The sequence below is a fragment of the Megascapheus bottae genome, chromosome X (genome assembly GCF_031878675.1).
Source record: "Megascapheus bottae isolate mThoBot1 chromosome X, mThoBot2.hap1, whole genome shotgun sequence".
In the NCBI taxonomy this organism is placed as follows: Eukaryota; Metazoa; Chordata; class Mammalia; order Rodentia; family Geomyidae; genus Megascapheus; species Megascapheus bottae.
In genome coordinates this window covers 63,228,148-63,240,488 of record NC_143547.1, presented here as the reverse complement: position 1 = coordinate 63,240,488, position 12,341 = coordinate 63,228,148, and the positions used below count along the sequence as shown (strand labels likewise).

Genomic DNA, 12,341 nt, shown 5'->3' with positions numbered 1-12,341 from the left:
AAGCCTTGAACTGAGAACCATTTTTGTTCTCAGTTAAGGAAACATAATATTTGGTATTTTGTAGAACCTTTATAAATATCTCATACATGTCCATGTGCTAATCATTAACTGGAATTTTGATTTGTTTCTAGTACTAGAGGATGAAATCAGGTGCACATAACTTGCCAGACAGCATTTCTGACCAGTGATATATACCTCTAGCATTATTTGAGTTTGAAATGAATAAATAAACAATAGTTAGGTAATCTTAAATAAGACTTAACTGCTAGATAACTGTAACTCTTCTATTAATTACAATATTTTTTTAAAAAAACCTTAATTGTTAGCCACCCTCATTAGTATAAGAGTGCTACTCAACCAGAAATAGGGCAATTCTCCATAAACTGGAAATCTAGTTTTGTCTGAAATATTTCCCCCTCAAAGCAATATTCAAATTACCTATGAAAATAACCCATAAGACTACATTTGGCCCACAGTGCTTCACTTCTAACAGATAGAAAGCCAATAACCGTCTTCACTGCAATCCTCCAAAATTGCTTTCTTGACTAGCAGGACGTGCTCATGTTTATTTATAAAGATTCACCACTTTCCCATCAAATGCAAAGAGTAAGAATAGATTACATGTAAGAAGACTTAGAATATATGACAATGCCAAATTCTATAAAATAAATGACTATTGACATAAAGGATAACCAAATCTGTTGTTTATCTCATGAACAGTTTTATGTTGGTTAAACAGAGTTTCTCATTTAATGAAAGTCTGGCTTTACTTTAGATATAATCCCACTCCAATTAGTCACCCCATATGACTGCTCAATCAGTTCTCAAGTTACCATGATTTTAAACATTGTCTTCTTCATAGCATTTGACCTGTTAGCTAGTCTACAGAGACTTGTAAGAAAAGTCCACATGTTCAATATGCAAAAAAAAAAAAGATTTCGTAACATTCCAAAGCTGCCATTATGTGTCAGAAAACTTTCATTAGAACACTGACCTCTGCTGTTCTAACAGGAAGTATAACTGTCACATTTGTACTGCCTCCTGTTGAGGTCCTATTCTATATAATACTTCATACTGTATTTATAGATTAGTGCAGCCATTAAGAATGGCTTCCTTGTTTGGAATGCTTCTCAGTGTTCATGGCAAAGTCTCTTCATCTGGAAGTCTCTATGTTTTTTTGTTTGTTTCATTTTTATTTATGGATAGAGTTTTCTTTTGTGTGTGCCTCAGAACCTCAGTTTTTTCACCCAAGCATAGCATAATCCTCTACCACTTATCACACAGCTCTACTTTCCAGGAAGCAAAGAGAGTGGTTATATAGTTAATACAAAAAAATGATACAGGACAATTTACTAGGGATGTTTTCTGAGGCGCATGCAGAGATTTTATCTTCCAGTAAATGGTTAGCAAAAGTGAGAAGTTAGGATGAAAATATATCCAAGAAGCTGGGTGCAGTGGCTCATAACTGTAATCCTAGCTACTGAGGAGGCTGAGATCTGAGGATCAAGGTTCAAACCAGCCTGGGAACTGAAAGCCTTGAGAATGTTATCTTCAAGTAACCACTAGAAAACTGGAAGTGGAAAAGTGGCTCAAGCAGTAGAGCAGTAGCCTTGAGCTGAAAAGCTCAGGGACAACGCCCAGACCTAGGGCAGGAAAATAGTTGTGATCTGAAGAGCACAAGCCCCATGACCAACAAAAAAACAACAACAACAACAACAAAAAGAAATGAACTAAATGTGTGTGTGTGTGTGTGGGTGTGTATCCAAGAGACACATCTACAATTGTATTCAATTTGCATTTTTAAAATTTCACAGAATTTAACACATATATAACTTTAATATTCATAACAACTTGATTGATAAGTATATATTTGGCTCCTTCTATTGGACCAATGATATATGGGGAATAAGTGACTAAAGCCCAAAACACATTTTCGCCCACTATATAGTATTTTAATTAAGAACAGTGAAAAGTAAAAATACTAAGGAGATTACATGATAATTATTCATGGCACTCAAGAAAGAAAAGCAGACCTCTTACTTGATTTTCCACTGCAGCCGAGTAGTTTTTGAACTATATTCATATACACACATTGAGTAAAGATTATCAACTGAAAGCCAAAATATTTACTGTAATTCTCTCACAAAGATGAAAAATTTTACTTCATTAAATGATTCTGTCACTCTAAATCCATCCTTTGGGATAAAATCTTAGTAGTAGTAGAGCTACATTCTCAATTTAGTGAAGTGGTGTATGTTAATGCAGAAATGGAGCTCAATATTCTTAACATGGCTTTAAATATAATAAAGTCTCAATTATTTGGCAACAACACTATACTATTATTATGCAACACAAATAATGGATATCAACAAATGTAGTTTTAGTATCTTCTAATACAGGAACATCTATTACAAATAATTCCTTTAATAAGAGTATTGATATACTCTTATTTCCAAGGACAGACACTATCCACCGTAATTATTTTATGGACTTTCTGTGGCCAATATTTATTCCATTTCAAAAGTAAATTTCAATCACTCACCCACTTCCACACAGCAGGAAGAAATACAGGTCAAACATTGGAGGTGAAAGTAAAGTCAGTAACTGAAAATAATCTGAATTGGTAATCCCAGATTGACTAGGATTACCTGTCTTACTTAACTGGTCTATTTTAAAGAATTTTTTACATATGTCATACAAGGCATTCAATATTATTAAGCTGTAGTAGGAAAGCAAAAAAAACCACATAAAAGGTAATAAAAGAAAAAAGCCAATTCACAAAACTATGATTCATCTGTATTCACAGCTGAAAAACAATTATGGCCTGTAATTTAAATAATGCTTGACTAGGTGTATTTGCAGTTTAATGAGAATGCAGCCTGTCAGAATCAGAGCTTCACATCAGTACTTTATATTTCTGGGAAATTGATTTTTTTATAAACACAAAGTATGATTATTTTGTATTTGTCTATACTACCCAAATAATCAAAACCTGTCATGAAATGTGTAATGAATATAGAAAATAAAAGCAAATAAGTGAAAGCTTCTGAAATACTGTAACTTATTATTCTTCAAAAATAAAAGTAATTCTAAGACAACAGTTTACCATTGGAAACATGTTTGTTCCTACCAGGGTATTTGTGAAAACCTATAAACATTTTAATTGTCACAGTCTGTGGCAAAAATGCTACCTTTATTTCAATGGTTGAAGACATGGATAGTGCTAAATGTCCCAAAACTACAGCATATCACTCTACAGAAAATATCATAGTGCCTAAGGTAATGAACTACACTTCAATAGTATATTATTGCTAAATGATGAAATGATTTTGTTTTGGTTGGTTGTGAAGCTTGAACTGAAGGCCTCAATACTGTCCCTCAGCATTTTTTTTGCCAGTCCTGGGCTTGGGCTCAGGGCCTGCGCACTGTCCTTGGACTTTCTCAGGGCTAGCACTCTACCACTTGAGCCTCAGCACCACTTCCAGCTTTTTTCTATGTATGTGGTACCGAGGAATCGAACCCAGGTCTTTGTGCATGCTAGGCAAGCACTCATATTTTCACTGAAAAACTTGAAGTAGTACAAGAAAAAATTCTTTTAATCTACAATTTATTGGTAAACATAATTTACTGATAGTAATAAAAAATGAGTATCAGTAGGCAATAAACAAAGGAGGGAATAAACGTAAGCAGATAAAGCATTGCTTAGTACATATATGACAAACAATAAACTGAAAGTTGCAAAATGTCAGAGAAAATTTGAGTCAATGTAAACAAGAAAACAAAATGGTCAAAAAAATCAAACATGCCCTAAAGTAATCACTAAACCATTCAGTTAGAAATAAATGATGAACAAAGAATATGAGCTAATGGATAAAAATATTTTCAGATTGCAATAACATGTCATAAAATACTTATTCCACTGTAATGACAAATAAGACATTTTTATGATTGTTACTGTCATTGTTAATGTTTCATTTTCTCTGAATAATTATGAAAGTACACATGGTGAAGGCAAGTTGTTATTTAAGAAAAAATGTCTTCAAATTCTACACTAATGCTATTATAGCCTTAATTGATATACTTGTAATCTTCTACAATCATCAACCTTTGTAAAGTGCACAAACACATGCAGTTCCACAAGCCTGCATAAAATACAGATGGTCGATAGCCACGTAAATAGATCAATGAGTACAAAGATGGATTGCGGAGACAAAAATGAGCTCTACTATTATACATGCATGAACTTCCTGACTATAAGAATAATTATACTTTAGAACTGGTTAATTGAGGGAAGTTGAAGAATCTTTTTTTCCCCTGCACAATCAATAGATAACCATCTATCTTTGATGACAAAGGTGTAGCATTGCCTGGAATGGGGGAATGGCTGAAATGATCTTTGCTTCACTCTAATCACTTTGTCAGTATTCAAGAATGATTTCCATCGATCACATCATCGGTTTTGAGATTTCAAATCACATTTAGGAAAACATAAGTATATGGGAACCTGTAGATTCTACATGTGGCATTAAATAATGATAATGGATAATAAAGTAGAAATTATAAAAGTCATATTGACAAGATAGATAAAAATTATGTGGAGGAGACAAGCACCAGCATATTATCATGCAAAGAATTATCCATAGAGATATCTGTGAGGTTTCTGGTTCTGAAGGTGCCACACTGGAACTATATTTTATGGCATTGTATGTAGTAATAATAACGATAATGAAAATAATAAAGGAGGAATTTTATGGGAAAGCAAGGAGGGTTGAAGAATGTAAAAGAATATGATGAAGAAAAGGTACAGAAACCAGGGCAAATGGAGAGGCAGCAGCATGGATGTACTTATCCTTCTAAAGTATATGGATATGGCATAAGGAAACAAAGAAATAGATAGCATTAAAGGGAGTTTATGTGAATAAAGAATACTATAGTCGTGAAAAAGATAGAAAGGTGAAACCCCTTGTACAATTTCACTTTATTTAAAAAAATGAATAAAAGGTAAGTGAAACAGACTATGTTGGACGGGAATTACCAGAGAAAAGGGTGCCAGCAAATGGAGAGAGAAAATGAGAGTAACTATGTCTGAAGTTTTTCTTTTATATGCAGGAATGGAAATAATGGAACATGTTGAAAATATTTTAGGAAGAAGGCAAAATGAATGAGACAGTTCTGGTACATTATGAGATTTAATTGAACATATTGTATTCATATGTGGAAATGTTGTAAATGAAACTATCATGTACAACTCACATGCTACTTTTTAAAGCACAAAGAAAATCAAAGGGAACAGAGAACAATAGTCTAGAATTATGCATTATATGATGGAGATTGCATTATGAAAGAAGGACAAATGACAAACTACTTAAATATTACTGCCATTTGAGTCTTTAAAGAGGCATCACTGCACTGTAGGAAAAAAGAAAACCAACATGACACTGTAGGTTTCAAAAAGCTAGAGGCATATCTTTTGGGATTGATATCAGGAACTAGGTTCAAGTAAATTTAAAAGTTTTACAATGTTCATTTATACAAAAAGGTGGCAGAGCATTCTAGTGACTTGTATCATCATCATAAATTTATGAGTCAGTTAAAGAACAAACTTTCCTATACTGGCTTCTAGACTGAGATGCCTTCTTTGCACTGATCTGGTACCATCAAGGTGTGTGTTCTTGAGAAATACAGTTATTATCTTTCCGTATGTCACTGTTTCTCAATAGGAACCTGAAAATTTTCCTTAGTCCTCATCGTAAAATAAGCACTTCTTTGCAAATGATTCCAACAACCACTGTTTTCAGTTCTGATCTCTGTACTGACTTCCAATCCATTTTTTTACGTAATACCTGTAAAACTTCTGTCTTTTACATTGGCTTTTTCCTCCTCTGTTCCCTCTTCATCAATGATGCATTCTGTTTCTCTATCACAAGTAGTTTTCTTAAATAATATTAAGGTATTTAGCCACCTACATCTCCCTTTTCCCTACACTTGATACTTTTTAGACTTTCATTGTACTTCATTCTTGAAATTGCTATTATCTCCCAATTGTCTACTCTGATGACGTCTGTTCACTTCATGTACATGCTGAGTTTTGCAATGTTCCAAAAACAATTTTACCATACTCAAACTTAATAGATTGACATACAAGGAGTCTACCACATTCAAAAACATTGAAGCTTACAGTAAATAGAAATGAGTCAGTCTGAGTCCTTGTGTTAGAAAGTAGTAAGTGTGTGGCATTAAAATTCTGAAATTTAAGCACAAGAAAAAGCAAATACAGTGCATTTGAGATAAAAAGAGACAGGGGATGTCTCTGAGTCACTAAATTATGATCATTTTGACTCTACACTATGATGTCAAACAATATACTAATCCTTATGAATATTATTTCCAATCACCACCCTAAATTACAGAACTTTCCCAGAAAAATAAAGATATTAATCTTTACATATATATATTTGTATATATGTGTATCTATATATAGAGATATAGATAGATGAATACTTTGTCCACATCATCAAGTTCCTATTCCCTATCTAAACCGTACTAGCACTACCAAGTCCACCAAAACTTTTTCTAGAAAACCCATATTTCCTTATGGCACAGTCAAATATGAGCTAAGGCTCTTCTCAGTACCAGACAGCTCTTTAACTTCCACATCCTTTCATGAAATAGAATAAAATATATAAGGGTAAAAAGCAAATCAATTATATTAAAACTGTTATCAACATATTTACAAAAATAAGCAACAGTATAAAAATACATGTGCTCCTTGATTAAAGAATTAAACACCAGAAGTGGCACTGTGGTTCAAGGGATCAGGCAGTGGCCCTGAGCTGAAGAGCTCAGAGACAACGCCCAGGCCCAGAGTTCAAATTCCATGACCATGAAAAAAATTAAACAAAAGAAGATCAATAAGAACTTTACTTTTGAAGTAATAATGAATACAAATAAACAAGGTTTCAAGAAACCTGCCACAACCAGAATATGATAGAAAAAATGTTATTATTTCTATTGGTGTAAAATCCGTTGCCTACAATTTTAACTAAATGAAAGAATACCAATTAGAAGTTAAAATAAATTCTAATGTTTTGTGCATCCAAGAAAGGGGACTGTGAATTCCTAGCTATCATATGTATTCTATCACATCTTTAGAAGTTGTTATGCAATAATGACATTCTACCTTCTATGTGGTTCATGTACTTTACATATATGGCTCATAAGTCTGAGTATAAATTTCCTGCTAAAATGATATTCCTTCTGCATACAGTAATCATATATTACATACACTAATTTCCTCAAATACATGCTTTTCCAATGAATCACTTTAAACTACTAATTTCATTTGTCAACTTTTATATGCAAATTTTTCTATAAATTTTCATTATCTTTCTGGTATAAATACACTGCCTTTATGTGTTTATCTTAAGAAATCAAGATAAATTACACATTAGCACCTTTTCAAAGCTCTAAGAATGATTCTAACAATCACCTAAACTGAGGACACATTATTTTGAAGTAACACATAATGGAATATATTAAGAGCTCCTCAAAAACCTCAGGATATGCTATACTTTTAAATGTTTCCATGTGTTACTGTAAGTATTTAAGGACATATTAATTTCTTTAACTTATTGACACTCAGCTTCTATCATAAAGTTGAATATTTCAAAAAGCAGGAGACATTAGTACTTTTATTAACAAACATAACATTTCAGATTCATCTTGATCATTAAAAAAATAGCTTTATTTTTTTTTAGTTAGGTATTTATCCAGTCAAGTAAGTAAAAGCTACTCATTGTCTTCTATGGAAGAGTACATTGGCCCATAACCAAGGAAATAATACTGGTGTTAAATCAATCCCTGGAAACTAATGTACCTTTAATTTTTTTCTTGTTGTTATGTTTGTTGTTGTTGTCATGCGAAGACAACCATGCTCATGCCATATGAACAACAAACTATGATTATGCATGGATGGAGTTTAGAACTGCAATCAAGCACAACTTACAACTAAGTTAATCTGATGATACATATTTAATGCTATGCGTTATCGAAGTGCTACATGGTAATTAGACACAAATGGTAAACGGCTCATATGAATGGCAAATAGATGTTACTTTTGCCTCAGTAAAGCAAACATTTATTGTGTAGGAAGGGGAAAGAGGTACTGGTGACTATAGTTTTTTCTCTTACAGGAGCAAATCAGTCTCCCTTAAAGGGCTGACAAATTTCATAATGGTTTGAGCATAGGAGCACTTTCCTTGACGAAGCAACCAAAGGTACTTGAACTGTCTAAATAATCACTATGTCAGCCTTAAGAACTGACATTTCATTTATGACATACCCAAAAAGCCATATTCTAATTATACAGAATTTATTCTGTACTAAACTCTTTTGTTTCCTTACAATAAAGTAGGAAAACGAGTTTTGATTGAGCAGAGTAAGGAAAAAAATGTTTTTATACTCTCTGGCACTAAGAAGGAAAGAAGGTTGGCTATAAAAAGTGTACAATCATAAGCTGGACGTGGTGGCTCTCGCCTGTTAATCCTAGCTACTCAGGAGGCTGAGATATGAGGATTAAGGTTCAAAACCAGCCAGGCCACAAAAGGACCTGAGACTCTCATCTCCAATTAACCTCTAGAAAATGGGAAGTGTGGTGTAGCTCAAGGGTAGGGTGGTAGCCATGAGCTGAAGATCTCAAGGACAACACCCAGACCCAGTGGTAGAGCAGTAAACTTGAACTGAAGAGCTCAGGGACAGTGTCCAATCCAAGTAGAAGCCCCATGCCCTACAAAAAAAGTATTCAATCATGAAGAAAGCATGGGAAAAAGAGATGACACAGAAATGAGTGGGGTAAAGCCTGTCACTGGTGACTCACATGACTCACAACTGTAATAATAATAATTCAGGAAGCTGAAATGAGAGGAACATGACTCAAAAAAAGGCTACATAGGAAAGACCTTGACAGGATTATCTTCAATTAAACACCACAAAATCAGATATGGTACCGTGGTTCACTATCCTTTAGCACTAAAAGCTCAGGGACAGCACCCAGGATCAAAATTCAAACCCAAGGATAGGCACAAAAAACAAACAGAAACATAATGATAATGACCTCAAAAACTAAAACAAAACCCACATGTATAACCTCAAAGGAAAAAGAAAAAGTTATAGACTTAACAATAGGAACGGAACTCTAATGCACAAGAAGGAATGAGACAAAACAATACCAAACCATGCACAATAGAAAAGGCATGCATGTACACATGCACACAAGTGAGACTGCATGCACACACACACACACACACACACACACACACACACACACACACAAAGAAGTTACTTATTATGATTAGAACAAAATCTCCATCCTAGACTATAATCTAAACTTTAGGATAATATTATTTTAAACCATAAAACATTTGTTATTAAACCAAAGCTTTCCAGAATTTACAACTAATTTCTGCCATTGCCACACTTGAAGTGATTTATTCCTCCAAACTGTACCAGGCTTATCCAATTTAAAAAAGAATGCAATAGATATTGTCTATGCTTTAAAATAAAATGAAATACAAAAAAATTCCCTGGTAATGTTTTAATACATACACTTTAAGAGATAGCTACATGAGATATTTATAAGGACAAAAAAGGTAAACATACTTTAAAAATAATGAACGCTTTTAAAATTATTACTGAGAAGTGAGTATCACGGAACCACTCTGCATATTCACATTCGATTTTATTTACCAAGGCATGTGAAGGAAAAGCTATAATGTTTTAATGGGCAAAATAATGAGTGTATGGCACAACTCTTCAAAATCTTAAATGTTTAACATAATTTCATTACATAAAAGATATAAGTAGACATTATTTATTTTTTTCATATATTTTTATTGTAATTACTAGAAGGGTTACATGATATTTGCCAGATAGATGGTGTATTAATTCCCATACATTGATACCTTTCACATGTCTTGGTCCCCATTTCCCTCCCCCCCCTCACCCCGCATCTTGTTTTCCCCCATTCCCTATCCAATTTCAAAGAACCAAATACAAATATATCCGATATATCAGGTAACAAAGTGAGATACTGTAACAATATGAGATAACCAAGGGACAGCAAAAGAGATGAGAGATAACCTAGTACCTTAAGAACAACAATCATTCATTATATGGCTTATGTTTCTATATCCTAGAGATCCTTTCATTTAGCGTCATACTATATGGCCTTTTGTATCAAGGTTTTGCTCTATTGCAAATCTCTGCTAGGAGAGCCCAAGGTTTCTACTGATTATGACAAATGAGGGAAACCATTGAGCCTAAGTCCCTTTGAGTCTGGTTTACTTCACTTAATATGATTTTTTTCTAAGTCTTTCCATTTCCTAACAAATGGGGCAATATCATTCTTTCTGACAGCAGCATAGAATCCCTTTGTGTACAAATACCACATCTTGTTGATCCATTCATCAACTGAGGGACATCTAGGTTGGTTCCATATCTTTGCTATGGTAAATAGTGCTGCAATGAACATTGTTGTGCTGGTGGATTTAGTATTAGTAGACCTTATTTATTAAAATTGAAAAACAGGGGTCAGGATTTGGCCTAGTGGTAGAATGCTTGCCTAGCATACAACAAAGACCTGGGTTCAATTCCTCAGTACCACATATACAGAAAAAAAAAAGCCAGAAGTGATGCTACGGCTCAAGTGGTACAGCTCTGGCCTTGAGAAAAAAAAGCCAAGGGGAGTTGTCAGGCCTTGAGTCCATGCCTAGGACTGCCAAAAAAAATTGAAAATCATGTACGCCAGTAACAGTGGAAAAACAAAATTATAGTAATTATGAACTTCAAATTGGTTTTCAATCCTATATTATAAAACTTCAGTAAGAAAGAGCTAGGAACAGCCAGGAGTTTGGCCTAATGGTAGAGTGGTTGCCTAGCATGTACGAAGATTAGGGTTCGATTCCTCGGTACCACATACATAGAAAAAAGCCAGTAGTGCTGAACCTAAAGTGGTAGAGCTTGAGCCTTGGGAAAATCCAACGACAGAGCTCAGGCCCTGATCTCAAGTACTGGACTGGCAAAAAAAAGAAAGAGCTTTGGGGCTGGGAGTTTGACCTACTGGTAGAGTGCTTGCCTAGCATGCACGAAGATCCGGATTCAATTCCTCGGTACCATATATATAGAAAAAATAAGCCAGAAGTGGTGCTGAGGCTCAAGTGGTAGAGCTCTATCCTTGAGAAAGTCCAAGGACAGTGCTCAGACCCTGAGCTCAAACCCAGGACTAGCAAAAAAAAAAGAAAGAGCTAGGCACACCTACAGAGTTTTATATGATACAAACACACACACACACACACACACACACACAGCCAGCTACCTAAGTGTATATGTATAGATATAGATTCAAACACATAAACATAAACATATGTATACATATATGTCACTGTGTGTTTAGGTATGCACATATGTATGTAGTGTATATATATGTGTGTATACATATTATTATGTGGACAGGTAGATAGGTAGGTTGCTAGGTAAGTAGACAGACAGACCGACCGACAGACAGACAGACAGACAGACAGACAGACAGACAGACAGACAGACAAATACTGGTCCAGTATCTAGCAAATACTTTTATTTCAAATGAAAGAACCAGTATAGGAAAGGGGGTCAAAAATGTAATGAATTTAAGTCAACATAGACATTGCTTTGAATCCTAGTTTACTATTGTGTCACTGAAAAACTGTTTTTGCTAGGTGACCCTAGAAAAACTCTAAGCCTCAATTCTTTTGTTTGTGTTAGATTTCTGGTTAGGGTTCATCTTCCAGTTAGGCTTTGGGTTAAGGCTAGTGTTCACTTAATGGTTAGGATTTGGGTTAGAGTTACAGTTAGAATTTGGGTTAGTAATAGGATTTCTATTTAGGTTAGGTTTCTGTTTTGTGTCGGGGTTAGGGTTAGGATTATGATTTGGTTTTGGATTAAGGTTGGGGTTATGATTTGGTTTGGGGTTAGGGTTATGGTTAGCGATAGGGTTCAGCTTGGGATCTGGTTCAACTTTCATTAGAGTACAATTTAAGGTGAGTGTGTTGGGCGCGGCGGCTCACGGCTGTAATTCTAGTAACTCAGGAGGCTGAGATCTGAAGACCACAGTTCAAAGCCAGCCCAGGCACTAACGAATCTGAGACTCTTATCTCCAATTAACCACTAGAAAATTGAAAGTGGCTCTGTGGTTCAAGGGATAGAGTGGTAACCTTGAGCTGAAGAGCTCAGGGACAAGGCCCAGGCCTAGAGTTCAACTTCCATGATCCACAAAAAAAGGAAGGAAGGAAGGAAGGACGGAAGGAAGA

At 34.6% G+C, this 12,341-nt stretch overlaps 1 protein-coding gene across 6 annotated transcripts in view; it reads right to left on the bottom strand.

The window, feature by feature from the left end:
* Diaph2 (diaphanous related formin 2) overlaps positions 1-12,341 on the bottom strand; it is an 809,447-nt gene that overhangs the window by 468,347 nt on the left and 328,759 nt on the right. The gene's annotated exons all lie outside the window — the stretch shown is intronic.